The 24,906-nt window shown below is 35.9% G+C and overlaps 1 long non-coding RNA gene across 1 annotated transcript; it reads left to right on the top strand.

Moving 5' to 3' along the window:
• Positions 1–470: 470 nt before the first annotated feature.
• Positions 471–14,795, top strand: LOC144291988 (uncharacterized). Its single transcript, XR_013359528.1, has 3 exons — positions 471–4,512; positions 4,792–4,942; positions 14,529–14,795. It is a non-coding gene; the product is annotated as an uncharacterized LOC144291988 (long non-coding RNA).
• The last annotated feature ends 10,111 nt before the right edge of the window (positions 14,796–24,906 follow it).

Raw genomic sequence — 24,906 nt, 5'->3', positions numbered from 1 at the left:
TTCTTTCTTTCTTTCTTTCTTTCTTTCTTTCTTTCTTTCTTTCTTTCTTTCTTCTTTTCTTCTTTCTTTCTTTCTTTCTTTCTTTCTTTCTTTCTTTCTTTCTTTTCTTCTTTCTTTCTTTCTTCTTTCTTTCTTTTCTTTCTTTCTTTTTGTTTTCCTGAAAGGATTACTCATTACACTATTTTCTTCCTCTATGTTCCAGGGGTTCAAATGAGTAACCCTCATGAAAATTTAAATTATAGATTTTGTCACCATTCCAGTTACAAACAGATGAGAAACCATGACAATCCGTGGGATCCATTTCTCTCCCAGGTGATAATGAGAGGAAAGTGGATTAGGAAGTGCCTATTTAGACCAACCCATTTTTGATGACTTCTTAGACTACTGTTTGGAATTTCCGGGTGTTCCTGATGGCCTTTTATCTATGCTCTTTACCATAAGTTTATGTATATATTAAAAAGAAAAAAAGATAAGCTGCATCGATTGGATAAATAGCACTTATTTTCCCTGCCTGTTTATAACTCCCTTAAATCAAACAATTTAGACTGCAAATCCCAGTGCAAAGAATTCCCCAGCAGTGAATTACAGACAAGAAAGTTACTTCCCTAGAAGAGGTTCTCTTGCATTGTGTTCTTTGGTGCCCGAGAAGGTAGATGTGCCAGGAAAAAACTGCCCCATGTATTATCATGTCTGGGGAATCTGCCCTGGTGTAATTGATGGGCTGAATGAAAATGCCTAATAGACTCCTGCTTAGGATGCAAGACAGTAGGAACTTCCTAAAGAGAAGACATCCCACACACAGGGAACCGGGCTTTGGATCCAACTGTCAAGAAGATTGTCCAGAGAATAAGCTTACAGAATGTAAGTAGAATGACGGCATGATCATGCTTCACCTTACAAGTTAAACTTCAACCACATTGCCATGGTGATAATTGTCAAAACATTTGATAGCTTTCCAGAGTTATCTTGGCCTTTGCAGCTACTACTATTTCAGTAAATGTGGCTTACCCGAGGTAGTATAAGAGGCGCATAGAAAAACAGAAATCCTGCCCTAATTATAAGATAATTTCTTACTGTAATTCAGAAATGATCAAGACCCTATTTTAAAAGATGATGATACCATCGGGCTAACCATTCACTTTTCTAGTTTATCTGTTAAATCCAAGTAAAGGTGATGGCTTTGTCCCTTCTGTTCTTACTCTCATTTTATTTTCCATGTGGAGGTATCACCGAGCAACGTTTAGCAATGTGTCATCTGGTGCTACGTTTATATAGCTGGCATTAGGAAGATGAGAAAAACCATAACAGCTTAATTTCACTAAACTATATTTTTCAAAGGTTAGGTTAAATCACATAGTCATATATTGATGAGCAGAACTTTCCTTTCCACGGACTCATGTGTGTAGGGTTCAACAAAGCTTTTTCTGATATTGTATGGATGCGTATGCACATATATACATGCAAGTTATAACTTCAAAAATAACCTCTTTCTTTTGACCTGTTTTATTCCTCCACGCTTTTACTGCATGTGTAGAATTTTTACCCCTCGTTGCAAAAATATGTACTTTTCGTAGCATAGTTTGGACCTTAATGAGTGGTTAGTGACTATGTTACCAAGATATCTTTCAGTAGCAGTGAATGATCATTATGATTATGGGATATTATTAATATCTTTCGCTGAAAGACTGCATTTTCTAATTGTAAAACAATCCATTGCCACCATCCAGCCCCCTCCAAAACTAAAATTAGCTCACAGTTTTGTTTTGTTTTGTTTTTTCTTTTTGTCTTATGTATAGTTCCATATGTTCCAAAGCATGATCAGATGTCACTCACTTGACCCAATGGAAGCGAAGGTCTACCACGATTCTGCTCAAAAGGGGAAAATAGGATTGTTAAATAAATACTGTTTTCCAGAAGTAGACATTTGTTCTAGCGAATAGCCTCGCTGATACTTAGTTAGCTTTTGCATTTGGTGCTCATCTTTCTTCCAAATATTATGATAATTTTTTATCGAGGTAAAATTGGTACGTAGCATTATATTCGTTTCAGGTGTATGACATAATAATTCGATCCTTGCGTGTACTACAGAGTGAGCACCACAGCAAGTCTAGTTAAAATCAGGTTAGAGGAACCAAAATAAAGTTCTTTGGCAGATAGGAATCCTGTTTACTTTCCAGCTCTGAACTCAGCAGGTTAAGTAATTGGGCTACAGAAAAGTTCCTCCATTTCTATTTCCAGCTGGTGATACACAAAAGGCAGGAAGTTATCTCATTAATGGGGCACCAGCTTTATGCAAATTATAGTAACAAAAAGGCTTCCCTTCATACTTTTTCATAAATTACCTAATAAAGTGGGAATAAATGGCCATATTCAAGAGCCTTTGTTGTATTTTTAGCACAAGACTCTTTCTGTTACTGCAAATATGACTAAATGTGCCTTGTTCAAAAGGGGTGTTTATGAAATAAGGCCACTCAAAAGCTTTTATTTCTTAACAGCCTTCAGTTACTTTTATGGCACAAAATTAACATAATTAGTCACAGAGAATAGATGACATAAGCAGCGTGCCATGCACAAAGGGGGGAAGCAGTATCTAAGGAAGGTATTTTGAGAGATCAAAAATTTTCAAAGTGCTTAATACTAGAAGGTCCTTTTTATTTGTGCACAGCCTTAAGATACTTTTTTTTTTAAAAAACTCCATGAAATTCACATAATGAGATGCAGTAGACAGATGACATTAGCGATGTGCCATTAGAAAGAGGTCAGTTTCCTCTGAAAGATAGTCACTGTTCCTGCTCGTCATTAATTTGCAGCTTCAAAGCACTGAGCATATGATAGCCTGGCATGTTAAGCAAGTTGCAGTTATCTTTAAATAACCATTTTTTCCAGTTATTAGAAGCTAAAGTTTTTAAACTACCAACTGAAAGCAAAATTAAAGCACGCAGCAGTGTAAGGGGAAGAAAAAGGGGAAAGAAAGGAAGGCTGGAAGATGAGGGAAAGAAAATCAAATATATTTTTAAAATGAAGTTGCTGTGGTTTTCCCCGGGGGTGGCCTGATTTTAACTTCAGAGCTAGAATTTTGGGGGGTAGTCATGAGCCTCAAAGATTGGAGCGTCAGCTAGCAAATAAAACAAGTGGGGATTTTTGGTTTCTGCGTCCTTATTATGGCACATGCTGCAAGGCTAAAAAGTGAGTTGTGTGGTTATTTATAATTCCACGGAGGGGGAACAATGCCATTTTGCAGCCCTGAGGGCTCTGTGAAGTAGGAGAGCAAAAAGAGTGAAGAACGCTTGGGTTCCTGTTACACAGAACTGATCAAATAAAAATGCATTGGGAAATATATCAGATTATCTTATTTGAAAAAGTAGAGCAATGAGATTTCTCTGGTTTGGTTTGTGAATAAGTCACAGAATAAAACACAGAAAAAAAAGTGAAGAATTAAGTCTTTGCATTTATCTGAGTTCGATTACAAGACTCTTCTGTATTAATTTATTTTTAAATGATTCTTTTTTTTTTTTGCAAAGAAATACACAAATGTGGTATAACATTCTTAATATTCACAAAGACTCACAGACTCTTACATTTCAAATTCCCTTGGAGTTTGTTTTTCACTTGGAAATTCTAGAAGCATCGCAGAGGGTTTAGCCGCTTTAAAAACCTCCTGATTTATAGCTTTATCTCCCACCACCCAACATAAAATCCAGTCACCAAAATCTCCAGCGAGCACATGGTGACTGATTTTCTGCAGTATTTTTAGCCCGCGTGTCAGTGGAGTGGCAAGGCCAAATGGCATTGGTTGAATAGGTATTGGCAAGAAAATAGCAAGCAACATCGGTTAACGTTTTGGAACTGTTGAGACTCAATGTTTGTTTGTACGTCAGCAATAAATGGGAAAAAAAAATAGTGAATATCAAATGCTGTTTTCACATCTCCACCGATATTTAACTGTCAGTCGTATTATTTTTAAGCATTGTCTAGATGGCCAGAATTGCATCCTTGCTGTGCCTGAATTACCCGGGGCTGTGCAGGGTTGGGGAAGATCGCAGGAGGCCTCCACTCCACGCACAGGAGAGGAAGCAGAGCCCTAGCTGCAGGCTGCTGCTGCAGCACCACATGCCATGGGCCCTGGCAGGACGACCAGCAGCGTGCAGGGGGGCTTCCTGATGGGAAAACCAGGCGTTGGGAAGATGAACACAAACAGCACGTCTTGCCCCATAAATGTTGGTTTCGGACCACGTAACTTGCTTTTGACATTGTTTTTCTTAACTTCCATTTGGTTAATAAAACTCTCTTTTCTTTTTTCATGGTGTATTTTCCCCAAATCGGGCTGCTTCTCTGGAGCAACTTGCCAGTAACATATCAGTGCTCAGGAAACACAGTGGGTGCCTCTCAAATGGCTGATAGTAGAGGGAGCAAATATCAACAGATGCACCAGGAAGACGTCGACGCCCCAGAAAGTGAGAAGCTGAGTGATTTTTTTCCACCTTGTGGCATCAAAGAAGGTATCAGTGAAGGGTAAGTAGGACTCCACTGCAGTGATGAACCTGGGAAGCACACCTAACAAGGGGAGCGTGGGGATCTGAAAGGGCACACAGGCCATGCAGGGCAGGGTTAGGTCACCTGCGATGCAGCCAGGGGCTTAGTAAGAGAGAGTCCTGGGATGTGGCAACCCAGGAGGTTTGGAAATAGCAGTGGTAACAGTCCAAATAGAAAATCTTGATCTTAATTCTTATTTTTATTTATTTATTTATTTATTTATTTATTTATTTATTTATTTATTTATTTTTATTTTAGAGACAGAAAGAGGCAGAAGGAGAGGGAGAGAGAGAATCTTCTGCAGACTCCCGACTGAGCGTGAAGCACAAGGTTGCTCTACCTAGAGACTCTGAGATCATGACCTGAATGGAAATCAAGAGTAGGACGCTTAACCGACTGAGCCACTCAGGTGCCCCGTCCTTCTTAATTCTTATTTTAAAATAGCATCTTATCCAAATTCAGGCTACTTGCACTGCTGTTAGGTAATACTTTAGATTTGGAGTTAAAATAATAATAATAATTTCTACCTACCTTTTAAAAGTGTCTACCATGTGCCAGGCACTGTGATATGTGCTTCGCCCAGTTTTGCCAAGTGGACATCCTTATACCTTTTTTTCAAATAAGAAAACTGAAGATGAGACAAATTAATTGACTGCTCAGCATTGCAGAACTGAGGAATTATGAGTCGGATTCAAACCCAGTTCTGAATGGCAAGAGCCATGGCCTTTCATTATACTCCATACAGAAATTATGCATTTATAGGTAATAGATTAGAATCCATCCTCTTTACTAACTTCCAAAAAAGTATCCTCGAGGATCTGAGTATGAATGATAAGACAGGACACTTGGATAGTAATTTTGAAATTTTCTGAAACTCATTTACTAATTGTTTTCACATTTAGCTTTTCAATGGTTGCAAACACTGTATGTGTTTGTAAATGCAATTGATAAGCTTTTTCTAGAAGAATCTCAAGCTCTAAAATAATCGAGACTGTATATAAGTGCGAAAAAATAAACAAAAACAATCTAACACCTCACAAAATACACATCTATAATGTAGAATAATTGAAGAAAAATTCCCGTTGAGTTCAAATGCTGTAATTGCCTTTTCGTCACTGTTCCTTTGCATGAAAAACGCTGTAGAATAATTATACATGTTTAGCTATATAAAAGAAGCAGTGATGGTTAATACTATATTTTTTCTTGCAAAATGGATTCCATCTGCTTTTATTACGGAGAATAGTTATAGTAGAATGAGATACTTATTAATCTAGCTGGACTAGGTAAGGTCTAGTTCACTTTAATTAAAAAGCTGAATTTCTAAGGAATTGTATGTATACAGACACACTGAAAGCACCTTAGATTTTATGCTTAACCTTTTATTTTAATCCTGAGGCTTCCTATATTGTTATTTTAAGTACATGTTAATACTATGCAAGCTGATGCTTTGAAAATTCTCTGAGATGTGGTTAATGAAGAGAAACTGCACCATAAATTGCATCCAAAATATGCAGTCCATGCAGATGTAATTTTTCTTGAACTACAGTATTTTGCAATAAACATTTTTTAGCTTGTTTGGATTTATTCTCTGTTGTTTATAAAAAGTACTATCGGGCACTGCTGCTTGAAACAACTACATACAGTAACAATCTGAGTTTAATAAGATCCTTTGGATAAAAATAGATTTCAGATCTATCTTGTGCTAGGGGAATGCAAATACCAATGAAACTGCACACTAGTGTTTTCATAATTTAAACTTTGTCACATGGTATAATGCACTTTCCCACTTTCCCCTGAGTTCTGTCAGAGGAGGCATCGTGGCTCTGCCAGTTTATGATCAATAGAGACAGAATGTTCTACAAGGTATTCTGGGAACTGTAGTTAACCGAGAACATTTTTCTTTCAAATGCATTTGTTAAAACAATGCCCAAAAGAGACATGATATCCCGGCGACTGTCAGAGTTTCTATGATAAACCCTGCATTTTTCAGAGGGTCGTAACTGGCAATTTGGCCATTGCTAAATGGCACCATCTGTAGCTCAGCCTGCAGGTTTGCACAAACCGAGATGCCATCACCGGATCTCATGTAAACCGAGGTTAAGAAAGACATGAAGATAGTTGGTCTTTTCATTGGTTGTCATTTTGAGCAGAACTATCAAGCAGAAAGATGTGCTCTGAGCGGGTGGGAGGGACTGTGGCTAGTTTATCCCACTGGATGGATTATTTTACACTCTTGCTTGTTTTACTTTCCACTTTATACTATTGTTGTTTGGGAGTGGGTGGGAAGGTTGCCAAGAAGAAAATATTATGATTCTATGTTTTGCTGGGAGAAGTCACTATTGCTTGGATGGTAGGCTATCCTGGGAGGCAGAGATCTTGTGGGAGCAGGCAAGTGTGGGGAATGAAGCAAAATGGGACTCTGGCAACCTGGGAAGAGGTGCCCCGCTCAGATGGGTGGGCAGTAAGCAGTTCTAGCAGATGGCTGTCAGAGTTATGGATTTTTGTATAACACAAAATACCTTCATTGTTAAATGTTGGCATCATGTTCACATTTAAAATAATATAAGCCTGTGCGAGTCAAACAAAACATTTTTCTAAACCAGATTTGGCCAATCCACTTCAGTTTAAGACCTGTTCTAATCTTGTACCTTCATACCAACTAGGTATTCATGCCTTCTTAACCGTGAGCAAACTGGTGAAAAAGTAAAAAGCTAGAAAAAAAAGAAAATTTGATATTGTTACATACAGCCGTTTCTATGGTTCAAGTGCATTGATTACATTTAAATTATTTTAATAACTTTCTCTTTATTAGTTAACCCCTTTTGAATATATATTTCTGTAATGTGCGTGCTCACACTCTAATGACTTCATAGGTCATCAGTGTGCCTCTATTTATTTTATGATTTTGTTTCAGTTTGTTTTTGAAGATGGACCAAAATCATTGCTTCAGAAATCACTATGGAAAAGTTAATATCATTAAATGTAAATAAAACAAAGTTATAAAATAATAAATTTATATTTATGTACAAAAAGGTCTTTTTCTAAAGAATCCTCTGGAAATTGAACAAAAGAATGTGATAGATATGATTTTTGTCTCATAAGGAAGGAAATCTGTAATAGTTGCATCCTTCTTAAGGTACTTTCCAATACTCTAACTTTGGTCCCAGAAAGATTGAAATACAGTAAAATGGAATTGTGTAGAAAATGGCCATAGAGGACAACACGATTATGGAGAAGACACTACTAAAATAGTGAGGAAATCTTGTGTTTTTTTTTTTTTTTAAGAGAATACATAAATGCACATATACAAACCTGTAGAGGTCTGCTTTTTTTTTTTTTTTTTTTTGAAGTATAGTCTACATACAATGTTAGAATTCCATTTTTTTTAAAAAAGCATATCCAAGACCACTCTTATTATTTTGAATATATACAATATCAACCCATTTATATTTATGATAGACGTAAGGATTGCCATTAGACTATGTGTACTTGATCTCTACCTAAAATTTTCCAAATTGTGCTCATTTCATTTGGAAAAAAAAATGCGCCATGCTAGCACATCAAATGGCAGGTTATCTCATAGGAATCAGTTTCCATTTTAAAATTATTAGATATTTTAAAAATTCCAGTATATCCCCTGTCTGGCCCTTTAATAGATGTTTGTTGCCTTTATTTGTTTCTCTTAAAAGTCTGGTGATTGCTGAAAGAAAAACGAAAAGTACATGTACTCTTCACTGAGGCAGAAAGAGCTCTAATCGTAAAGTTTCCGACCAGAACAGGGTCACCTACACTTAAATTTTCTGTAAACAAATAAGTGCTGAAGCAGCAGATCGACTTCCTCAGTGCATTTTTCCCCTAGTAAAATCAGTTTGAGATAAATTGCAAAATAAATAAATGTCAAATAACAATTCCCATGACTAGTATTTGAACTGAATTTAATGATTATTATGAAGACAAAGCTGTGATAGGCCTCTGTGTAGAATGCTTAAAGGGGGACCATCTGAAACGATTTTAGCTCAGAACCATTTTAACAAATGAATATATTTCTTAAATTGCCACATCAACCAACCCTACTATCTAATTATGGCCAGCAAAAGGGCTGCAGATTAACTATTCCAAAGCCTGAGTCATTATTTTTAGTTGACATGTCTCAACATCTGTTAGTAAACCCAAAAAGCATTTCACTCACTTCAAAATTCCAGGTTTCCATCTTACATCTGGTTGAGAATGTAACAGGAAGTTGCATTGTTCCAAGTCAGACATTCTCTAAGGACTTGATTTGGACTGTCTGATCTTGTGGGCCATCAATGCTTGAACCGTTCTCCAGGGTAAAATTCTCAGGGTTGCTTCATAGAATAAAAATGTAAGACACCCATCACCCATCCTTTCCACATTATTTAGTATGAAAAAAAAAAAAATCAGTAAACTATTCATCCTTTGGCAAACAGAGTGGAATGGCCTGAAAGCATAGGATCCTCTAATCCGCCCCCCCCCTCCAGAATGACTGTGTACTGATCAACACAAAGCACGGTGCCGCCCCTAAACTTTACAGGGAGAAAGATCAAATTCACTGATTATCAAAAGGAATCTTAGAGCAACAATATATGGAAGCATTTCTGGAGAATGTAAGAAAATGATTTCAATGTTTTAAAATTTATTTGGGTTTTAAGCTTGCCCTTTGGGAAGTTGTGTACCTGGCAACATTAGATCAATTGGTAGGCACACATTTGTTGATACCCTGTCCACTTATTTGGAGGGAATCTTTAAAAGATATAAAACTTGAAGCCATATTTGCTATCTGCTATATATCACATAGTCATCTCTATTTAGTAGTCATGGGGGACATTTCTCTTTGCTTGGGGGATAGAGTTGTTTTACCCAACCAACACTAATTGCATTTTCCTTTCTGCATTGGATGCCAAAAGGCCCAGAGACATATTTATGGCCTAATTCTAAGAAATGTATAGCTTTTCACTGACTCTCCTGTACCTTAACTTTATTACGGCATCAGCTCTATCTCTCTTAAACTCTGCCTTAATTCCTTAACTGACTTTTAGGGTATTCCTCTGGTCATACTGAATCTTCAGAGGTTGCTATGAATCCAATTTTGAACACTGAGAAGTTATAAAAATTAATTTATAAATGTTTCCTTTGGCCATGTCACTTTTTGGAGATTATGAGTTAAAACAAGGAATCATCAAAAAATTTTAGGAAGTCCAGAGTTTTTTTCTTCATTTTCCTAAAATAGTTCAATGTGCTTTTCTCTTCTTTTCTTTTAAATTTTTTATTTTAATTTAACTTGGTTCATATATAGTGTATTATTAGTTTCGGGGATGTTCAATGTGCTTTTCAACCATCAGTCAGCCCTTCTCATAAAATCATAAGAATACAATAATAATCACTCAGTTCAGGTAAAGGAATAAGACAGCTTTTGCAAAGACCATCAAACCTATATAAAGTGAAACATTCAAAGAAGTAAGTTTTCTGGTTCTATTTTTGTGTTTCATGTAGTACCAAACAGACTGTGGCAAATACATTCTGATTATTCACTTTTTTGGCATAGATGTCCTTCCTTTGCAAATGATTAGTAGACACTTTCAACAAAATGTCCCGGTCTCTCACATTCAGGATGTCCCCAAACTAACATTACCTTCTGCATCTCTTTCCTAGCTGCTCTCCTATAGCAGAGCCACCAGATATGGAAGCACAGAGAAAACTTTAACTTTGACCTTTCATCATCCCATAGACACAACCAATTCTACATACTGATTCTGTCTCCAAAGCCACCCCTTTACCCTTTTTCATTTTTAATGTCAGCACTCTACTCTGGTCCATTGCTACATTTGCTTGGGAAAAAAAAAAGAAAGAAAGAAAGAAAGAAAGAAAGAAGAAAGAAAGAAAGAAAGAAAGAAAGAAAGAAAGAAAGAAAGAAAGAAAGAAAGAGAAAGAAAGAAAGAAAGAAAGAAAGAAAGAAAGAAAGAGAAGAAAGAAAGAAGAAAGAAAGAAAGAAAGAAAGAGAAAGAAAGAGAAGAAAGAAGGAAGAAAGGAAAGAAAGAAAGAAAGAAAGAAAGAAAGAAAGAAAAGAAAGAAAGAAAGAAAGAAAGAAAGAAAGAAAGAAAGAAAGAAAGAAAGAAAATAGCATTTACTGTTTTGTGTCCAAGGCAAAAATTCTCCTCAAATAAGCTCAAATAAGCTCAAATAAAAAGGGTGTGGAAAGCTGCTTAAATCCGCTAGGAAGTTCTGTGGGCACTGAGGAAGAGGGAAACCAGACCTCACTCTGGACAGGACCTGCTGTGGTAGGGATGTGTACTCCTCCCTTTGACGGGGTGCGGCAAGTCACCTGGTTGTAGATGAAAGCATATGATCCCTCTACAGGATGAGGTGGGAATAAGAAATTGCATACATTATTACAACCTATCGCGACCTACCTTAGTGGTTGAAACTCATACACCAATAAAGTTCAACTCCTCAAAAAAAAAAAAAATCAACTCTTTATCCCAATGGTTTTCAAAATATTGTGTTGATCTTCGAGGTTCCTCGCACATGCTGTGATGATGACAAGAGAAATTGAGAGAGGCAAAGCTCTTGGCAGCCCCTTCCTCCATAATAGCTCTACTTTTATCTGTTTTTATATCAGAGAACCCTGTAAATTTAATTTGATGGAAAATAATAGGTTTCTTCATGTTCAGAAAAAGGTTAAAGCCACTTTCTTTGCTTGGCAATCAAGATCGTCTTTCATATAATGCCAATCTGGTTTTCAAACCTTTTCTCTCCTGTTCCTTTCCATCCACTTTACACTTGCACCCCAACCTAACTGGTCACAATTCTTTTGATATATTACTTTTTTTTTTTTTTTCCTTCCTTGACTTTCTTCACACAGTCCTTTCTACACAGGCCATACTGTCCTTTTAAACTAAGTCCTTTTATTCCACCATCGATGCTTTGCCAATCCAATCTGTCAGTTTGCTGGTGCTGCCTGGCAAAGTACCACTGACTGGGGACTTAACAGAAATTTTCATCACAGTTCTGGAGGCTAGAAGTCCAAGATTATGGTGGTGGCAGAGCTGATTTCCTCTAGGGCTTTTTCCCTTTTCTTGTAGATGACCATCATTCTTCAGTGTTTTTGCTTGGCCTTCCCTCTATGTATCTCTGTCCTGATCTCTTCTTCATATAAGGCCATCAATCGCATTGGATTAGGGCCTATCTGTATCATCTCATTTTGCCTTGATTATCTGTTTAAAGGCCCCTTCTCCAAACATGGTCATGTTATATTTTTTAATTTTTAAAAATTTTATTGAGATATAATTGACATATAACATTGTATAGGTTTAAGGTACACAGTATGTTGATTGGATACATTATTGTAATATGATTACCATCATAGCATTAGCTAATACTTCTATCACTGCCACATAATTATCATTTGTTTGTGTGGTAAGAACAATTAATATCTAGTTTCTTAGCAACATTAAAGTTTATAATAAAATGTTTGCCTGTATCCCTATGCTATGCTGCTAGATCTCTAGGACTTATTTATTTAGTAGTTGCAAATACAGTCACATTCTGAAAGTACCAGGGTTAGGGTTTCAACACAGGAATTGCAGGGGGATACAATTCAGCTATAATACTATCTTTCTTTTTTTAAAGATTTTATTTATTTACTCATGAGAGATACAGAGAGAGAGAGAGAGAGAGAGAGAGAGAGAGGCAGAAATACAGGCAGAGGGAAACGTAGGCTCCATTCAGGGAGCCCGAAGTGGGACTTGATCCCGGGACTCCGGGATCATATCCTGAGCCAAAGGCAGACGCTAAACTGCTGAGCCACCCAGGCGTTCCTATCTTTCATTTGTGTGTGTGTGTGTGAAAATACTAACTCAGCTGTTGTTGAAAATACTCACTCAACCTTTGTTGAAATAAATTTGGGAAATATAGTAGTTTCATCATGAGTATATTGCATAAAATAGAAGAGAGATATGCATATGTTAATATCCTTTAATAGCTAGTATAGTAACCTCAAACAAATAATCTTCAAGAACCACATAAAATTAAACTCGGCGTGGTTGGGGTCCGTCTGTCTTTTAGCTCAGTGAGTATGCTGCTGAGGACAATTTTCCTGGCCACATTCTAAAATGTTTACCTACTTGCTCTCTTATATCCCACTGCACTTACAGTGTGTGTCCTTTTATTTTCTTTGTCGCTCTACTTGTTTATTGCATTTCTCCATCACTCTATTTTAAGTACCAACAGGTCAAAGGGCTTGTCTGTCTCACACATCCACCACTGAATCAGCTGTTCCAACACAATGTCAGGCACATTGTGGGGATTCAATGACTCTTTCTTCATTAAATAAATGGAGGGAAAGTGGTGTCAGATATTACAAAGTGAAACGGTAAGCAAGTAGGCAAAAATTCAGCTGTCAAAGGAACTATCCAACAAAGCCAGGAATTCAATATGTCACAATGAATCCTAATTATCGATGTACTGTAAATAGTATTATGGGGAACAATAACATTTTTTTCAAAAGGGCACTGAATAATTACTAAGCTGGTAGGGAGCTGATTATAATTTAAATAAGACGATAGAGAAAGAGTTACTGGTTACTGGTATTGACTACAAACATTTTCATACCCATGGAAAAAAATAACAAAAATAACATCTACTTTCAGTATATACTTGAAATTAAATACTAAATTTTTCTCTTTTCTTTAAAATTCATGTTTAGCCTCCAAAAAAGTTTATTTTAATATATTGACAATATTTAAATATATCACCATTAATTTATCTATCTAAATTTATCCTTCTATCTCTGTATATACATACAGGTGTCATAAATATCATTGCAGTGGTTAAGTTATCCTTTCTGTGACTGTAAAAAATAAGGGTGTCACAGGAAAGTTTTGGGAAGAAGACCCAGGCTTTTAATCCCATATCCTTTTCATGAATCTAGCTCATTGATGCAAAATATTAAACCATTGAACAAGAAAATAGATTCTATGCAAGAAGTAGTTTCTTTAGTGGTAGGAAATTTGTAGTACTGAAGACTAGATTGTCTGAGGATAAAGTTCAAAATAACCACTGAAAAAATAACATGAGGATTTAATTCTTTCCCAAAGGAAATTGTAAAGAAGAGCAAATAATTTAATGCTAATCTAAAAGATAATGAGAGTTAACTACAGAATAAAAATTTCAAAAAGCTTAGTGTACATGTAATCTTTTAGCTGTTTTTCTTTATCAAAATCACAGCTGAAATTGTAAGGGGATTTGTATATATATCTTTATATTCTGCTTCAAATATTTTTTGGAGATTGTAAAGAATTTTGCATGGCTGTGTGTATAAATGGCTTTTTAAATTACCATATTGACACAAACTTCCCTATTTCTTCTGAGTTTTATAGAATAAATTTCCAATAAAACAGAAATGAACTTAGCAACAGGTGAAGGCAAAGGCAGTTGTCATTTTAACAATATAGATACAACTCATTTTTTGAATATTTTATGCCTTGTTTTGCCCTTCTCCTTCTTTTAGTTTACGTTTTCAGACAATAAAAGTAAGTGTTATACTATCAAAAAGGTAACAAAATTATTTGACTAAGTTTGACATTAAAGTTGAAGCAAAATGACAATAATTCTTTCCTTTCTCCGTCTTCCTATTTGGTACTGTTCAAACGATTTAGCTTTTTCAGTCTTATGTACAACGTGTGCCAGTAGGTGGTGGTAGTATTTTCTACAAGCACTACAATGCTGTTTTCATTAGTAAATAACCCCAAAATAGAGATCATTTTCAGATCTCCAGAAATTCCGAGAGCAATGTAGAGACTTCAGAGATAATCTTTCCTAAGTCCTATTCCCAGACTCTGTTTAAAAGCAAAGTTAGGCATTTTAATCAGTGTATCAGATTGGAGGGGCGGGGGTGGAGGGGAAAGCCTCTAATAAATTGGGGGGGGGTACGGATTTAATTCCACAGCATTGACCATTACATTTTCTTTTTCTAACAGATGCCAGCCATTAAATTGGAAAATTGAAAGAGAAGATAAAAGGTGGATATGCGTATCCAGTTAGTGGGTGATTTTAACCAGATTTTCTCCTTCATCATGGCTCATTTGCATTGTGAATACTTGGAAAAAGACAGCTTTTGGGGATTCTTTGCTGTGTTTGTTGCTCCTACAATGTAATACTATTCAAAGGGTCCGATTGTGTATTCAGATATCACATACATATTGCCCTGAGTCGGGGATTTCCTGTTACTGTGAATGATAAAGATTCTTTCCTACTTAATGTACAATTCACCCATTGTGTCTACATATGTGAAAGGGCACCTCTGTGGGATATACATAAGCCAGGGAAGAGACCCAGAATGAGGGGGTGCACTATTTTGGCAGATTGTAGAGAAGAGGTAGTCAGTAAGGGAAAGAAGAGACGCAAACACTAGAGATCATCCCACAAAGGAGCCGATGCCGGTTTGGGATGGGACACTTTGGAAAGTGATCTGGGATTAAGGGCCTTTTGAACTGCATTTGTAAAAGAGTTCTCGTGCTCTTAATTTAATCTAACTTTCGGGAATCTAAAATACCCCTTCCAGTTCTCGGTCCAGTTTTATTTTTAGAAATCAGGAACTAGAAGAATATATGGAGACATGATTCACGTTTAGAAAGCCAAGATCTCTTTAAATTTAGATATAAAGATAGGAGGAGAATAGTTTAGAACCATGTTACTCTTCAAGTCTGCTCCTCGGACTGGCAAGCTCACCTGGAAGCTTGTTGGAAACGCAGAACCCCAGGCATTGCCTTCCCCCCAGACCCACTAAGTCAGAATCTGCCATTTGATGGGGCCCCTTAGGGATTTATATTCCTGTCAAAGTTTGAGGAGCACTCATTTAGAAGATGCCCAGTTTAGGGAGCTACTTTTTCATTTCTTAGGGTAAAGAAAGCAAGCATTAAGTGGTCTTTTTTATATATCACACAGCCTCAACTCAATATCTCATCTACAGCATGACCTTCAGTCACTCAATGTCCTCATTTTCCTATCTTCACCCTATATGGGGATTCTGTTTATATTGTAGTAAAGGATTAAAAAAGAAGAAGAAGAAAGAAGAAAGAAGAAGAAAAAGAAGAAAGAAGAAAGAAGAAAGAAGAAGAAGAAGAAGAAGAAGAAGAAGAAGAAGAAGAAGAAGAAGAAGAAGAAGAAGAAGAAAATGGACAGATGGCCAAACAGAGGAAAAAAAAAAAATAGGAGGGTGCTGCAATTTCAGGGATGACTGAATCTTAAAGATCATTTAGTTCCTTGGTTCCCCTGTATAGGCAGCCGATGGCAGTGTCCTTACATGTTATGCTTCCGTCAGGACTTGGTGACTAAAGTGTCCTGAAAAGCTTTGCACATAAAAACTGGTGTTGCAGCTCTTTTGAAGCCGAAAGCCAAAAAACCCCAGATAAGATTAAACACCAAAATTTTGGAAAAGTATTGGCAGCAGAATGGAAGCAAATTAAGCTTGTGAGCACCAGTGAATTTTCAGTTGTTCTACAAGGTTTCTTGTTAAAATCAGTCTGGAAGTGTTTAAAATATATTATAAGCTTATTTAAGACAATTTAGTCAATTATTAGTGTCAGACATGCCCATCTTTTTTAAAAAAAGCGAGAATAACCCATTAGGTTACTGTATCCCTTCCCACTTTTAAGCATCTTGAACAAAAGAAATTCAACAATGATCGTATCTAGTCTCAATATCCTACATGACATATGAATGACCCCTTCATATGTGTGCCAAAGAAATATTAATACAATTTTAAAATTATGAAATTCATGTAGCTTATTAACTCACAGTTCCTCGATTTACGATAAAGCTTACTCTAAAGTTCTTTTGCCTAAGGTATCAAAAGAGATTAAAACAATAAATTGGAAAAAACATAGTGTTATACTGTGTATTTTAGGACCCAGTGGGAGATGTTCCAAGTGGATAAAGGATGCAAATAGTTACCTGTTGTCTTCATTTAACCCGAATATCTGTGGTGATCCTGTTCCGATTCCACTCATTCAATGGTAGAGAGCTACTTTCTGAAATGGATTTGAGACATCAGGAGTGATTTAATCAGTTATTCTACTAAGAGAAAATCGTTTATTGAAGGGGAAAATCCTTGGTATTCAGAATAGTCACTAGGATTGGTTGCTGACATACAGGACCCTTCCTCATGGGTTTCTTTAATTGCCGTCAGCATAAGCCTGGTACTACCCAGTAGCCTGGACAATCTTTCCTTCTTCCCCTACACTGAACCTCTGTAATAGTTTGTCTATAAAGAAACCCTTCTGGAAACAACAAATTTTGAATATGGCATATGTTTCATTTTGGGACCCTGACAGATTCAGGAGTATATAAAAATAATTTAAACGAAAGATTTAAACCAAAGGAATTGAGGTGTTTGTCAAATAGCTTGTTAGTAGCAGACCTAGATAGAAACTTCATGATTAACAACCTCCAGCTCCACTTTTTCTCTATATCAAAGCAGGAGATTAGATACAGAAAGAATCACTTCCTGAGCATATTCCCTGCTCAATACATTCAAAGAGGATCACGATCATATCTGGAGGCTATGCCCTGCCCTAGGTCACCTTCCTCTGAAACGCATTCCGTGGCCCAAGGCCAGACCAGGCATACTGGAGTGTCAGCCCAAAACAAGAAAGCATGATTTCCCTTAATATTGTCACCTTAAATTTGACTTGTGTGTAGTTCATGAAATACACTCAGTGCCAGTGACTTTTCATGGCTTTGTGCCTTTTGCTACCTTTTTAAAAAGGTGCTAGATAGAAAAGAGAAGTCGAGGTCAGCGTACTTTTGCAAAAGCACACGTGAAATCATTGATGGACTATTTTTCAGACCATCCACTTTTATTTTAATGTAATTGTTTATATATATCATGTAATAACCCTTCAACAAAGTAATTGAGGAATAAAAAAAATCAACGATCTCCATGAAGTCTCTGCTCATTTTATGTATATATACACGTACACCTCATTTACATATGCATTTACACACATATAGAGCTGCATATAATCAAGCACACACACATGCATATATATAACCTGCAGTTATCCATCATATATTAAGATGTGTCACAGTCCTACACTGAGTTACCTATTTTTTTAAATTTTTTAAAAAAATATTTTATTTATTTATTTGAGTTCTCTGTTTTGAGGTGGGTGGAGAAACTCAATTTACAAAACCCTAGAAAGTCAGGGGTGACCGTGTTCTCTGGGAAACCAGGGCAGGAAAAAGAGTATATTAGGTCTTAAATAAACACTCGATGATTAGTTGAACAAAGTTATTAGCAGTGAGCTTGTCCGGAAGCACGGCTTACCATCCCAACATTTTAACTTTATTATTCTCCATCTTAAATTCATGTTGGTGTCAAGAAGACTTTCTTTAAATATAATAAATATCCAGAGAGATTATTAAATTGCATCAGCTAATACATTCTCAGGATTATCTAACCTCAGGTTAAGGAGACCCTGTGATGACAGAGCATCAGATATTGCTATAGAAAGGTGATAGACTTGTTAGAAAATGAAGCTAAATGGCCACAGAGTCAAATCTGACTTTTCCCATAGCATAGCCTCGGCCCAGTTCTGTGAGCATCCACAGCCTCATTAAATGATTACGGAGCTTACTTTAAACTTGTGACTTGAAAAAGTGGTATCATTTCATTGTTCTTTAATCTACGTTAAGAACATACAACCAGCAGCACAGCGATGAGTCCTGGGGCTGTCCTCTCCAGGCAGGGTGAGTGAGGTCTGTCCCTGAACCCGTGGAGCAGGAATTGGCATCTACGAAGGAAGTGGAGGAGGCCTGGGGGTGGAATCACGAGATTGTGAATAAGGTAGGCAGGCATGAAAAGTCACTGTGCAGGAAACAATAAAGTCATAGAATTGGGTGTTTGTGCAGCACGTCGTGTGGGAGTAGGAGAAAAAGAGTCTTTTTTCTTGGTCAGCAACCAAGTTGAACAGTTTGCAAAGACCAGTCATCTGAAGTGAAGCAGTTGCTGCTGCTTTGAGGCCCTGTTGCCTTTTCACACATGGTTTAGCTTAAACTCTGTTCCTTGGGTGGAGAAATAATAAATTGAAGTTGATCAAAAAATTTCTCTTCCTCCATATCTATCTGTGTTGACTCAATTCTCATCACTTACCCCTTCGAAATCAACTACGTTTTCTTTCCTTCTCCATTATTTTTCTTTTGCTCCTCAGAGAAAAACGTGGCGATCTTAAAGAATGTTGCATTCAAGGCCATCACAGATTCCGAGAATAATTAGAAGGTGTCTTAACTAAACATCCCCACTGATGGGGAGGTAGCCATCAATTAATTGTATTATTCTGAGATTCGTGAAGACATTTTTTTCCCCCAGAATCATCTAAGAATCCAAGTATGAATTAGCTATTACAAACCAGGGCCATTTAACATTTTTCCTTCCTTCTTCTTAAAAAGGATACATTTGTTTAAACTGGAAAACATGATGTTGATAAGAAACAAAACAAACCAAAACTTCACTTGTGTGAGGAGAAGACATTTTATTAATTACAATCACCTAAAAGTGTACTCTGTGTCTGTGTGTATATATGTTCTATTTCTATTCACTTCGATATCATGTGACCATGAATTTAAAGACTCCTTAAATACCACATCTAAAACATGTTTTTATTCTCTGAGTATAAAAGTAGTGGATTCTAATTATAGGCATTAAAAAAAAAACAACATAGACAGTAATCCTACTCCTGGGAAAACCACTACTGATACTGTGATTTATTTTTTCATGATATATATGATATATAAGCATATAGATGTAGATATGTATCTATTTGGTATATAGATAGATTAAAAAAACATAGGTAGACATATATAACTATGTAACTGTTTAAGTACAAAGTACATTATGGAGTAAACAAAATTTTATCAAGCTATTTTCTGATCTTACTGTTTTACATAATGTTTCTTTTCCATTTTAGCATATTTTCAGTTGTGTTCATACTATTCTATTATGGAACACTGTGCATGAGCTTAAATTCAACCAGTCACCCTGTTTATAGAAGAGCATTTGGTTTTCCAGTGGTTTATTATAAATAATCCTGCAATAAACAAGTTAGATGCTTGAATCTCTGAGGTTTTGACAATATTTTTTTAAGATAAATTTCTGGAAGTGGAAATAATGCAAAAAAAGATACAAAAATTTATTCATAACAAATTTTAAATATTTCCAACTATTTCTACCTTCCCAGAGGTTTATGAAAACTTGTGAACTACTTGTCTGACCTATCCCAGAGAAAGATAATTTTTGGCTAAAATAAGTATATTTGATTTAGACTTACTGCATTGTTCATAAGAACACTCTTTTAAAAAGATTCTATTTATTTATTCATAAATGAGAGAGGCAGAGACATAGGGAGAAGGAGAAGCAGCTTCCTTTCAGGGAATCTGATGTGGGACTCGATCCCAGGACACCAGGAACATGCCCTGAGCAGAAAGCAGACACTCAACTACTGAGCCACCCGGGCATCTCTAAGAATACATTTTTAATAATATATTGGTTAACCCTATTTCTTACTTGTAAATCGCCTGTTCCTGTATTTTGCTCAATATTTTTTGGGTAATGGCATTTTTCTATTGGACCCAACAAGTTCCTTATAAATTAAAAATAACACCACATGCCTATTAGATGAATTATAACATTTTCCTTAATTTTTATTTGTATTATATCAAACTTTGATATGTTGCTTTGCTATTTACAAATTCAATTTAATATTATAAAATCTATTCATTCTGATTTGTAGATTTCTCCGTTATTTAGAAATTTAGAAAAATTCTATATAAATCACAGACTGCATATCTTCTAAAATGGCTCTATTTAATGTTTTAATTTAACATCGTAGGCAGAAGGGAAATAATCTTAGCATTGAAAAAGGCAAAGATTTGCTATGTAGAAAATTTAGCTAATATTTTAGCATCATTTTGTAAGAATCAATGCAAGAAACTATTGAATCTTGATGAGAAACTTAGTTGTATTCCATATAGTTTTTTGCTTTTTTTCTGAACTACATTCTGATATCTTGATTTGTTTATCAATTTTACAGCAATGCACACTTTTACATATTAAATTAAGCAATACATTTAAATATTTTATAGCTTAAGAATCTTCTCTCTCTTTTTTTTTTTTTTTTTTTAAGGTAACATGAGTGGCTTACTGCATTTAATCAAAGCTTACATTTTTTTTATGGTTAGAGAGCATCTACTTAGCCTTTTTGTTTTAAATTAATTTTTTTCTTTATAGATTTGTCCTTTTTTTCTTAGGAAGATATATTTTTCTATGATCAAATATGTAAGTAATACACATTTCAAGACTAAACTTTAGAAAAGACATGTCAGTGAAGTTATGTGCCCATTGTCACTCAACAAGCCAGTAAATTATAGCTCTGGAATCAGAACTCATGTTATTACAAATTTCCAGCCTGATGCTTAACCCACTGAAACTCATAGCTGTATTGTTTATAGGCTGAAAAAAGGCCCACTGTGGGGCTCCTGGCTTGCAAAGAGCTTTTCCTACGCACTGTGGAGAGCCTCCCTATTGGCTTGCAACAGTTTCTTAAAGCCTCCATTCTAGAAAGAGAAGGAGCTCAAGACAATATCCTGACCATACTGTCTTATCTTTGTGAGTTAAAAAATAAAATAATGTTAAAAATCTCTTTTGAGAATGCTATTATTGAAATAGACAGTCTCTCTGGGGGTAGGCTGGGGTTGAAAAGGGCAGGTTCCTGGAATGTTATGGGGGCCTAATGATATGTCTGTGATATAAAACAGTTTCTGATATTTTCCAAATGGGTTATTGTTCATGTTTAAGTGATTATAGCAGTGATTTAAGCCAAACTAAATATTCTCTTTCCACGGTTTACTTCAACTCATTCTAATCCCTCTTTATGCAAACTGGTCCAATTTTGAGTTGTTGTTTTTTTTTTTTTTTTTGGTTTTTTTGTTTTTCCTTTTTTTCTTATGTGGGTATTAGTCATGTGGGCAAAATTTACTGGGTGAAAGAGTGTGGAAACTGACAAAAAAAATAATAAGAAGAACAATAGAGGCAAAGACTGTGTGGTTGGTAGGAGGTAAGGGGCAGGATTGATTGCAAGTGTTCTAAGAGAAAAATGACACATCCAACTAAGCATCAGGAATCATTTCTTGCCAATGAAATTTCTGAAGCTGTGGAATCATCTCTAAAAGAAATGATTGAAACCTCTTGTCTGAGCCACTTACAATTGCACCTAATAAAGCTTTTGAGAACTCTATACTGTTAGTAAGGGATGATGACCTAATAAGTTCAGTCCATTGATTCTGTGATAGCCTTGGCAAGACCCACTCATGGAATGACTTCATAATCAAATCTAAGACACCCTGCGAGCACTATATAAATTCATGTCTCCAATTTTTAGATGACTATTCAGATACATACTTGTATTTGTAAAATCACTCTTCCCTCACAAAAGACTGTATTCCTCTATCACTGGAGGAAAAAAAAAATGATTGGAAAATAAAATACAAATACAAAATAGTGATTTATCGAATTCTAACACACAACAGCCTGATGCTTGTTTCTAGCTGTTGGCATTGTTATTTCAAGACTAAAGACCACGTCAGACACTCAATTATTATTTTATCAAAATAAAAGTGAAGAAGGAAGAAAAACACTCTAAGCTGACAATTTGTGTATCACATTTCAACGTGATGTGATTTAAAACAGCTGATCTATTAAACACTCAAATTAGACTTTACAAGCAAATAACTGATTCTACCTTGGTTTTAGCATTGCCTCTGGCGCATTTATAATATGAATATTTGAACAAAATTATGAGAGCCCCCCTTTTGGTGCCTGGGAAGCTTATGAACTATTTGACATTCAAGGCTAGGACTTCCCAATGCGAAAAGTTAGAGCTAATACTTGATACAGGTCTGATTGACTGAACTTTGCATAGTTCCTCCAAAAAGCCTCAATTGGCAGCTCCCTTCTTCTACCAAATAGTGGTTCCCTTCCTAAATCCTTTTATATTCTAAATTAACCTGGGGATTTCCACCTTGACTTCTTTAGTTGCAATGAGAAATGACTTGCAGAAACTTTCCTGTTAACCTATCACGTGGGACAGAATTTGGTTTCTCTAATCATAAGCTCAGAGCCCTATAGAGAGCTTCTAAGTGGTAAAAGGAAAGGAAATTGGAAGGAAGAACTGAAGATATTTTCCTCCTATGAATTAGCACAAATACAGATTTATAGCCTACACATGTGTTTTGTTTTTACTGATGGTTGTAACTAGGGACACCTGTAAGACAGAGCCAAAGGGGAAGAATTAAAAATAAATGGAAGAAAAACGTAATAATAATAGCTTTAGAACTTGATTTGAAGCCTAGTATGTGAGACTTTAAAATTCCCCTTTCCTGGAAAATGTTTTATCATTTAGCTTATGTAATTTAGCATACAGTATGAAGGCTGAAATATAACAACATTTTTTAAAAGATTCTTTCAGTATTTCCAACGGAAATGTTGAGCTAAGTGTAGAATTTGTGGGATCAGTTAGCTTATAAATAATGATCCTTTATGCTGGCATTGGGAAATCCCTGTTCCCACAGCTAGTTCAATAAAGCAATTAATATCAATAAATGCTGAAGAAAGCAAATCTCTATTCACTTTTGTCTGGATTAGTTAACATGAAAAAGATCCTATCCCTCTCCTGGAGTATTTAAACTTCCCATAGGACGACATTCTAATGAAAGGTAAATAAAGTATGTTTTTGACATATGTTCCTCTTGTCATACACTATCTAGTTATCATAAGATGGTTGACCTTGCTCCTCCCTAAAGAAATTTTCACTGTGCTTTTTCATTTAGAACAGGCTCTTGTGACAAATTTGTATTGTGAATATACCTCAGCCTTTTTCCCTCTCATATCATTAAGTTTGCTTTCTGCTTAAAAGCAAACTGCTTTTCTGCTTAAATTCTGCTTTCTTTAAAGAATTAAAGAAAACATAACTTCCAAAATTGAGATATGTTTTGTTTCTATACAATGCTTACACATTCCATGCAAAATAGCTCACTTGAACTCAGGATTGGCAGAGGATATTTGAAAGAAAGAGATCTTTATGTGACAGGGCGTGTTTTAGTGAACCTCTTAAAAACAATCTACACAGTGAAAAAGTGCTTTGTCGAGGTGATGGGTGAGATCCAATTGACCCCATCGATAGATACGTCTTTGTACATTCAAACTTCCAAAGATCAGTATTCAGAAAATCAATGACAAGGAACAGCCTGAACTGTCACTATATTTGGCTAGGTTATTTGAGATTTCACACACAAGCAGTAAAAGCCTTAAAAGATATTATCCTGTAGTGTCCAAGAAATGCGGTAATAAGGTAAGAGTTGAAATGCGTTGTTGGCATGAGAAAGCCATGCCTCATGCCTCATTTTTAACACACCCAGTTTCGTCAGAGTTGGCATGCATGCACTCTTTCTGACAGTATGGTGATAACATACTACAAGAGTTGAAGCTGCCAATTCTTACACCTTCGCTCTACTAGCAAAGAATTTTAAAACAAAATTTCAATATTATTTTTTTTAAGATTTTATTTATTCATGAGAGACACAGAGAGAAAGAGGCAGAGATACAGGCAGGGGAAGAAGCAGGCTCCATGCAAGGAGCCCGATGTGGGACTCGATCCCAGGTCTGCAGGATCACACCCTGGGCTGAAGGCAGGCGCTCAACCACTGAGTCACCCCGGCATCCCAAAATTTCGACATTACAATACCACACTGCTTTGTTATTACCCCCAATCTGACAAAACCATTCTGCCTGTTTATGAATTTGAAAAAATAGAGATAGCTAACTTTAAATATTCTTAATTAAATAAGTGTCCATCTACGTGTTAATTGCATATAAAGCAAAATTATATACAGTTAAAATGTGTGATGAGGTGCTTATAACTAAGTCATAAGCAAGTAATAGTTTAATTTTGAAATAGAGTAGTCATCTCCAACCAGTGCCTTAAAATTCAAAAATAAACATAGGCAACATTATTATCCTCATTGCTATAGTTTTTTTTTTTTTTAAGCGCCTTCCTGTGCATGAGAATTGAATAAGCAAGAAGAGAATATTTTGTATAGTAGTTATATTTAAAAGTTACATTACAATGAAGCAGGGTTTTTTGAAGAGGTTGAAGATTTGCTTCTGCAACATTAAAAGTATATATTTTTAAAAGATTTCATTTATTCACTCATGAGAAACACAGAGAGAGAGGCAGAGACCTAGGCAGAGGGAGAAGCTGGCTCCCTGCAGGAAGCCCAATGTGAACTCGATCTCAGGACCCC

This window comes from Canis aureus, chromosome 20 (genome assembly GCF_053574225.1).
Source record: "Canis aureus isolate CA01 chromosome 20, VMU_Caureus_v.1.0, whole genome shotgun sequence".
NCBI classification, from domain to species: Eukaryota; Metazoa; Chordata; class Mammalia; order Carnivora; family Canidae; genus Canis; species Canis aureus.
The sequence above is the reverse complement of the archived record's forward strand: the minus strand, read 5'-3'. Positions and strand labels throughout refer to the sequence as shown.